This window comes from Apium graveolens, chromosome 7 (assembly GCF_009905375.1).
Source record: "Apium graveolens cultivar Ventura chromosome 7, ASM990537v1, whole genome shotgun sequence".
NCBI lineage: Eukaryota > Viridiplantae > Streptophyta > Magnoliopsida > Apiales > Apiaceae > Apium > Apium graveolens.
Window position 1 is genome coordinate 29,279,337 of NC_133653.1, and position 9,849 is coordinate 29,289,185.

A 9,849-nucleotide genomic window follows, 5' to 3' on the forward strand; every position below is an offset into this window, starting at 1 on the left:
GTTTACCAGTATTTGGTAAGTAGCTCATGCATTCTTAAGTCCAAAAGCCATAAAAGATAACAAAATACACCAAAGTCGGTTATGAAAGATACCTTAGGGGTGTCATCCTTATGCATTCTAATCTGATTTTAATCACTGAAGCCATCCATAAAGCTTAGCATCTCGTGTCCAGCAGTGGCATCTATCAGTATATCAATTGTTGGTAGGGGTAGCAGTCCTTGGGAAAAGCATCATTCAAGTCAGTGAAGTCAATACACATCCTCTACTTTCCATTGGTCTTCTTAACCATTACGGGGTTGGCCAACCATTCAGGGAATTGTACTTCCTCAATAAATCCAACTTCTAAAAGCTTCTCGACCTCTTGCTTAATGACTTCCAGCCTATCAGGGGCATAAGTTCTCTTCTTTTTCTTTACAGCCTTCCGAGTTGGATCAACATTCAACCTATGAGTTATAAGGTTTGGGTCAATCCCAGGCATAACAGCTGTTGTCCAAGCAAATACATTATTGTTTTTTTGGAGGAAAGTTGTCATTCGGCCCTTCAAGGGCTTGTCCAGAGATGCCCCAATATACGTGACCTTCTCCGGATCTAAGGGATCTAAGGGAATTGGGACCAAGTCCTCGGCTGGCTTCCCTCGTAGTTAATCATTTTCTCGGACATCCATGTCTTCTATGGGGAGGACCTGCCCCCCTGTTCCATCGGGCCCAAGTGCTACAACATAGCAACTGCGGGCCATCTTCTGATATCCCCTTGCCTCTCCAACACCATTTATAGTTGGGAACTTCAGTACCATGTGGTAGTTTGAGGGCACAGCCTTAAAAGCATGTATCCCTGTTCTACCCATGATAGCATTGTAAGTAGAGGCTGCCTTGACAACCTGAAAGTTCAACATCTGCGTGGCCTCTCTGGGCTCTTCCCCGATAGTTACGGGAAGTTGTATTGCTCCTTCGACTTTGCATTCCACATGGTTAAACCCGTAGATGGGTGCGTCAGACGGAGTTAGCTGAGAATCATTGTAGCCCATCCTTATGAATGTATCATGGAACAGAATGTCCATGGAAGCTCCATTATCCACTAGGACCCTCATAACAAGAGAATTTCCAATTATCGGAGTGATAACCAAAGGATCATCCTGAGGAAATTTTAAACCTTCAAGGTCTGGGTCACCAAATTCAAGCGTCATCTCTGACTTAGAACGCTTAGATGGCTCTCCAACTATGCTCATCACTTCTATTGCATAAGCTTTTCGAGTGTTCCTTGTAGTACCAGCTGCTGTAGGTCCTCCTGAGATTATATTGATTACTGGCCCTCAGGGCTATGGGTTGCGATCTCTGTCGTTACCCCTTCAATCGTCATCTCTTCAATCATTATCTCTCTTTTGGCCTCCGGCCTCTTCACCCTTGGTGAAACGTCCAAACTTTCACCTTCAGATCAGATACTCAATCTCATCCTTGAGTTGCCTACAATCGTCACTATCATGACCGACATCTTTATGAAACCTGCAGTACCGACTCTTGTCTCTTTTCTCGGGGTCTCCCTTTAGTGGCTTCGGCCATTTGAAGTCCTTATCCTTTTCAATTTCCATAAGGATTTGGCTCCTTGGGGCGTTCAACCTCGCATACTCAGCAAACCTTGGCTGCTGATTCTTCTTAGAAGAGGAGGAGTCAGAGTTTTAACCAATTCGTGGATACTTGTCCTTACCGTCATACTTCTGATCCGTCTTCCTTTTCTTGTTTCCAGTAGGTTCATTGTTCATAGCTTTCTTCTTCATACTCTCCTCCACCTTGATATACTTTCCGGCTCTATCCTGGAGCTCCAACATACTTTTTGGAGGGTGCTAAGCCAGGGACATCTTAAAGAAATAGTCTCTAGTTCCTTGCTGTAGAGCTATCATAGCTACCTTATCATCAAGATCAGGGACCTTCAAAGCCTCCTTCATAAATCGATTCAGATACTCTCCCAGGGACTCCTTTGCTCCTTGGATTATGCCCATGAGAGAAGCTGAACTCTTCTCGTGCACTCTGCCACTTATGAACTGCTTGATAAAAGCTTGACTCAAGTCCTTAAAGGATCAAATAGAGTTTGGGGGCAGATGGCTATACCACCTTTGAGCCATCCCCGATAGGGTTTGAGGGAAGACCCGACACTTAATAGCGTCGTTCACGGGTTGTAGTAACAGGGCATTAGAGAATGTCCTAACATGATTAGTAGGGTCACCAGTACCATCATATACTTTGATGGTGGGCATCTTGAACTTTCTTGAGATGTGATCATTCATTATCTCATCAGTGAATGGTGGGTTTGGATCATCAGGATCTCCTAGGGGCATAAGATCACTTGGATCAGCCCTTGGGGCAACTGCCCTTCTTCGTATTGGACCATCAAGGTCTATGATTGGAGGAGAATTTCTCCGCCTCAGAGCAAGTGGGGGTCTTGGGGCCAGATGTGTCGCCAGGTCTCGCTTCAGCCTTTGGATCTCAGCTTCGTGAGCTCTGATCCTCTCTTGAACATCTTGGGGATTCATCCCTTGAGTGCTCCTGGAGCATTGTTCAGTGTCAGCCATCGGCTCTTTTCCAGCACGCCTCCTTCTTGGAGCAACATCATCATCCGATGACTCAGAGTCTCTTTCAGTATAAGGTCTAGAGAATTCTTGATCCTCCGGAATAAGAGCCAAGCCACGTATGTATTGGGGCGTCCGCCCTTGTGCTTCACTCCTATTAGAGTGCCCACTCCTTCCAACTTCGGGGTATAGAGGCATCTCGTAAGGGGGGTTGGTAGTCACAATCGTCGAGTACTCATACCCAACGGGTTGAGAGTTCACAGGTGCATGTAGCTGCTGAAATTGGGAATTCGTCCCTTGAGGAGCCAGAGGATTCGTTCCTTGTGGCTGAGCCTCAGTTGCCCATACCAGGGTTCCTTCTTGGGTGGAGGCATAAGTTGAGTGCGGTGGTATGTCCACCATTGATGCGATTGTTCGCGATGGGATAAGAGTGTCTGTCCCACTAGTATTTTTGCTCCGTGTGTTCACCATGGTTGTTGTAAGTTTCCCACAGACGGTGCCAAATGTTGTGGAATAAAAACCTAATTACTTTAGTATTTAATGCTAGGCTCGATGAGCTTCGAGCTTTAATGGCTGCTCTTGCGTTCGGGACTATCGGTCCTTGCAAGATGCCTACGTATCTCTGTGTTGTAGAGAATCAAGCCAAAAACGCAGTTCTAGGTTGAGGGGTAGAGCCCTTTATATAGAGTTGAGCCTAAGGTTAGACTTCTGTTGGGAGACTTGGTGGACAAGTCTCTAACTTAGATGGTGATTAGGAGTCCTATTGAGGAAGGAGTTCCAGAACCTTCTGTGTAGGACTTTGAGTCCATTTAGACCACATGTCTCTGCTCTTTCAGCCGTATTGGACTTAGTCTGTGATCAACTCATGTTCATAGACTTGGACGACCTTCGCTGGTAGGGCTTGAATGTTTGGGCCTTCATGGGCCTGTTACGAAGCTTCGAACCAGACATGCCTGCTATGAAGCTTGGACCAGTCAGGTCTGTGTTGGACTTTTCGGACAAGAAGCCCAAATATAATTAATGTGTCTTTAGGATGTATTTTCTATCCATATCAATTATAATAATTAAAATACCAAATATTTCTATAATACGCGACATGCGCACACACGTATCACATGTATGAGTGGAAATATAAGATTAGGTGAGCGCGTGATCTGATTTTCATATGTAGTAGTTTATTATTATCATAAAATTATGATAAAAAATTGTTAATAAATCATAACAATAATACCAAATATTATTTCATTCATACCATGTGTATGATTGAAAACACAAGTAACGTAATTTTCAGTGCAATTATTTATGTATAGTAAATTTTCATTATTATTTTAATTTTTCACTAAATTAAGTAATTAAGAATTGTATAAAAAGACCTTATATAATACATAATATATTACAATCTGAATCAATAAGTATAAAAATTTGATAAATATTAAAATATGTTAATCGAAACACAATAATAAAACTAACAAAAATTCCTTCATTCGTGCGATATGCACACTCTTATAATTTGTATGATATAAAACACAAATGAGTGATTTTCAATTGGTAAGAAAATGTCTAAATTAGTGTATATACTCAATTTCGAAAGCCCTAAATAATAATTATTTTTTAAAAGTAAGCACAATGATAAGTTGGTCATTATATTTTTATCCATGCGACACTCACACACACATATAATTTGCATGATTAAAAACACATGTGAGTGCTTGGTCTAGTGGTAGGAGATGTTCAATCTAGTGTATAGACTCAAGTTCAAATTCATTTAAATAATTTTTTTTAAAAAAAATTGTAAGTCTAAGGAAAATTTAGACATTTTAAACTGAATAAATTGTCTTAATATATACATGGAATAAAATGTCTCTTGAACAAATAGCCCCATGTTGGGCTATCACTGGTCATTATCTAACAATGTTTTAGAATACATAGTGTATATTTTTTAAAATTTTAGTTTGTGCGGATTTTGTTAGAAATAAAGTATCTAGCCCCTAATAATTTAAAATAAAGTGTACGAAAAATTTAAGTGGAAACATCTTATTCTCAATCATTTTCTAGCCCGTTGACTAAATTCGAAAGTAAAAAAATACATTTTAGCTTGATAAAGCTCTGACATTATTTATGAAAAACGGTCAAATTTTGAGTATTTTTTTAGAAATTTAGTGACATTCGGATGCTGAGTTCAGAATAAGCTCAAATATATTATTCCAAATAAAAATTTGAAATAGTTCTACCCATAAGTACATAGAATAATACTTTGTTTATCTTATTATTGTTGACTTTTATAACTTTACAGTCAATTTAATTAAATGACTAAAGTAGCATATATAAAAAGAAACAGATGATTAAAAGTCGGAGAAAAATATCCTTAAGTACGTACTTAGGGTAGTTATATGAGAATATAGTGTATTTTTAATAGTCCAATTTTTTAATCAAATCCTGTAATTATAAAAATACCCATGCATTTAGGAGCATTAAGTCCTGGAAATTATTCGTCAGTCACAATATATATAATGCCAAATATTAACTTCTTCAAGACACACAATCATATCTAATATGTGTATGATTAACAACATATATGGTTGTGTGACTTAGTGGTATGATGTTCTGTAGAGTATTTTCAAGACCAGGTTCGATTCCCACTAAAAGCATAACAAATGTAAAAAGGGATAGATAATTAAAAATTATTCGTTAGTTACAATATATATATATATATATAGTACTAAATATTAACTTATTCAAGACACACAAGCATATCTAATAAGTATATGATTATTAACTTAGATGATTTAGTACCTTAGTGGTATGATGTTGTATAGAGTATTTGCAAGACCAATGTTCAATTCCCACCAAAAGCATTTTTTTATAATTGCAAGACCAAGGTCCGATTCCCACCAAAAGCATTTTTCAATTGTTAAATATATTTATGATGTCATGTCTAATATGTTTCATATTTAGTTTTCAGATCTTAACAAACAGGAAATATCAGTACTTACTGGAATCAGTACTTACTGGAAGTCAGAACTTAAGGATATCAGGACTTAGATTATCAGAAGATAATATCAGAAGATGTATATTAAAACTTAAGTACTGGAGGATTAACAGTTAAGGAAGGAAGCTGATTTGCAGGAAAGAAGATTGAGACTAATACAAACTCAAGATATGCATGGAAAGAGTTAGAGGACTTAAAGAATTGTATAAGATATCTGATTAAAATATTTTAGGAGACATAATTATATTCCATATCAATTAGAAGTTATCTTGTAACTGTGTACTATATAAACACAGACATAGGTTTACACTATATGTGTTATCATTATCGAGAAGATCATACATTGTAACCTAGCAGCTCTCGTGATATTTGTTCAACACTGAGAGAGAACAGTTCCATTGTAACAGAGTTTATTATATTGAATGTATCTGTTTACTGTTACTTGTGTTCAAAATCGATTTGATTGTATTCTACACTATATTCAACCCCCTTCTACAGTGTTGTGTGACCTAACAAGTGGTATCAGAGCCTATCTGTTAACACACATATAGTAAAGATCCAAAACAATCATATCGGAAGAAGCAGAAAATCCAACCAAGCCCGCCAAAACTGAAGAAACTCAAAAGACTCAAATCCACAGTCGATATGAGACTATAAGGGTTCCCATACTAAGACCTTCTGAGTACCCCATATGGAAAGTGAAGATGACTATGTTTCTGGAAGCTACAGATCCAGAATACCTTGACAGAATTAATGAAGGACTGCATAAGCCAACCAAGCTCTCTTTTGTAGTTGCAGATCAGCCAGCAAAGACCATACCAAAGGAGAAAAGTGAGTACACAGCTGAAGATATCTCATCCATTGCCAAGGATGCAAAGGTAAGGCCTTTGCTGCATAGTGCCATTGATAATGTCATGTCAAACAGGGTAATTCACTGCAAGACCGCAAAGGAGATATGGGATGCTTTGAAGACAAGATGCCAGGGAACTAATGCAATCAAGAAGAACAGGAGGACTATACTCACTCAAGAGTATAAGTACTTTGACTCAAAAAGTGATGAGTCATTAAATGACTTATATGATAGGTTTGTCAAACTCTTGAATGATCTGTCACTAGTGGAAAAGGAATATGATCTTGAAAATTCAAATCTAAAATTCCTTTTAGCTCTTCTTGAAAGTTGGGATTTGAAGGCTACTATTATAAGAGACAACTATGCTCTTGATGAAACTACTCTTGATGAAATTTATGGTATGCTCAAGACTTATGAACTTGAGATGGATCAAAGAAGCAAGAGACAAGGGAGAAAGTCAAGGACAATTGCTCTTAAGGCTGAGGAGGAATTCCCCAAAGTGGCTGTCTCAAAGAAAGGCAAAGGAAAAGCTCTCATCACAAAGTCTGATTCAGAATCATCAAGTTCTGATGATGATGATTCAGAAACTGAAAGTTTACCTGAAATAGATGCTGATGAAGAGATGATGAAATTGTGTGCTCTTATGGTAAAGGGTATCACAAAGATAGCCTACAAGAAATTCAGAAGGGGAAAAAAGTTTTTCAAGAAAGGTGGAAGTACTGATAAGAAAGGTTTCAGGAAATCTGAAGGCAAATATTGGATATATTTGAGATGTCATGTCTAATATGTTTCATGTTTAGTTTTCAGATCGTAATAAATAGGAAATATCAGTACTTACTGGAATCAGTACTTACTGGAAGTCAGGACTTAGTGTCATATCAGAACTTAAGGTCATATCAGAACTTAAGTACGAGAGGACTTACAGTTAAGGAAGGAAGCTGATTAACAGTAGAAGATCGAGACTAATACAGAAGAAGATATGCAAGGAAAGAGTTAGAGGACTAGAAGAATTATATAAGATATCTGATTGATATATTTTGGAGACAGAATTGTATTCCATATCAATTAGAAGTTATCTTGTAACAGTGTAGTATATAAACACATACATAGGTTTACACTATATGTGTTATCATTATCGAGAAGATCATACATTGTAACCTAGCAGCTCTCGTGATATTTGTTCATCACTGAGAGAGGACAGTTCCATTGTAACAGAGTTTATTATATCGAATACATCTGTTTTCTGTTACTTGTATTATAAATCGATTTGATTGTATTCTACACTATATTCAACCCCCTTCTACAGTGTTGTGTGACCTAACAAGTGGTATCAGAGCCTATCTGTTAACACACATATAGTAAAGATCCAAAACAATCATGCCGGAAGAAGCAGAAAATCCAACCAAGCCTGCCAAAACTGAAGAAACTCCGAAGACTCAAACCCATAGTCGATATGAGACTATTAGGGTTCTCATGTTGAGACCTTCTGAGTATCCCATATGGAAAGTGAAGATGGCTATGTTTCTAGAAGCTACAGATCCAGAATACCTTGACAGAATTAATGAAGGACCACATAAGCCAACCAAGCTCTCTGTTGTAGTTGCAGATCAGCCAACAAAGACCGTACCAAAGGAGAAAAGTGAGTATACAGCTGAAGATATCTCATCTATTGCCAAGGATGCAAAGGTAAGGCATTTGCTGCATAGTTCCATTGATAATGTCATGTCAAACAGGGTAATTCACTGCAAGACTGCAAAGGAGATATGGGATGCTTTGGAGACAAGATGCCAGGGAACTGATGCAATCAAGAAGAACAGGAGGACTATACTCACTCAAGAGTATGAGCGCTTTGACTCAAAAAGTGATGAGTCATTAACTGACTTATATGACAAGTTTGTCAAACTCTTGAATGATCTGTCACTGGTGGACAAGGAATATGATCTTGAAGATTCAAATCTAAAATTCCTTTTAGCTCTTCCTGAAAGTTGGGATTTGAAGGCTACTATTATAAGAGACAACTATGCTCTTGATGAAACTACTCTTGATGAAATTTATGGTATGCTCAAGACTTATGAACTTGAGATGGATCAAAGAAGCAAGAGACAGGGGATAAAGTCAAGAACAATTGCTCTTAAGGTTGAGGAGGAATTCCTTAAAGTAGCTATCTCAAAGAAAGGCAAAGGAAAAGCTCTCATCACAAAGTCTGATTCAGAATCATCAAGTTCTGATGATGATGATTCAGAAACTGAAAGTTTACCTGAAGTAGATGCTGATGAAGAGATGATGAAATTATGTGCTGTTATGGTGAAGGGTATCACAAAGATAGCCTACCGAAAATTCAGAAGGGGAAATAACTTTTTTAAGAAAGGTGGAAGTTCTGATAAGAAGGGATTCAGAAAATCTGAAGGCAAAGGAGGAAAGTCTGACAGAGGAAATTACTCAAATGTCAAATGCTACAATTGTGGTGAAAGAGGCCACATATTTCCTGACTGCAAGAAAGGAAAGAGTGACAAAGGCAAGGCACTTGTCACAAAGAAGAAAAGCTGGACAGACACTTCAAATTCTGAAGATGAGGTGAACTATGCCTTGATGGCAAATGCTGATGGCAGCCCTGAAACTGCTGAGTTAAAGGTACCTCAAACAACTTATGGCTTTCATACTGATGATATTACTGAGTTGAGATTATATCTTAAAACCATGTTTATTAGCTACAGAGATCATACTTTAACATGTGAAAGATTAACTTCTGAAAATCTTGCTTTTAAGAAAAGGAATGATTATTTAAAAAAGGAGTTAGTTATGTTCCATCAAACTCAGAAAGAGAGAGATGATGCTTTTTATGTTAGAGATGAATTGCTGAAATTGAATAAATCTCTAAAAACTGAGTTAGAAAAAGAAAAAGAGATTAAGTAGTGGAAACTGGAAAGAGGGCTTAGGTTATGGAGATGACAAAAGTGAAAAGGGAACTGAACAAATTGAGCCAATTGTTGTTAAACAAACTGTTAAGCCAAAGGTAAATCCTGTTAAGTTTGTAGCTAAAACTGTAAAGTCTGATTCTGAAAAGATGAAAGAGTCTGAGACAAAAGTTAAGGAGAAGTTAACTTCTGACAAATTAGAACAGGATAAATTAACTGAAGTCAAGATAGGCTTAATGACAAAGAAGCAGCTTAAACATAAGCTGAAAGAAATAAGGAATGTCAACAAGGTTAAGGCAGCTAGAAAAAATAGGAATGGAAAGGAAGGTGTGAATAAAAGCAACAATTATATGCCTGTTCCTAATGCTCCTAGAAAGAAATGTTATAACTGTGGAAACTCTAACCATCTTGCTTCTTTTTGCAGGAAGAATAAGAATATAAACTTTTTATCTCCTAAGTTAGGAGTTAAAAGTCAGTCTGTTAGGTTTAAGCCACAAAATCCTTGTTTTCATTGTGGTAGTTTATGACATTCCAT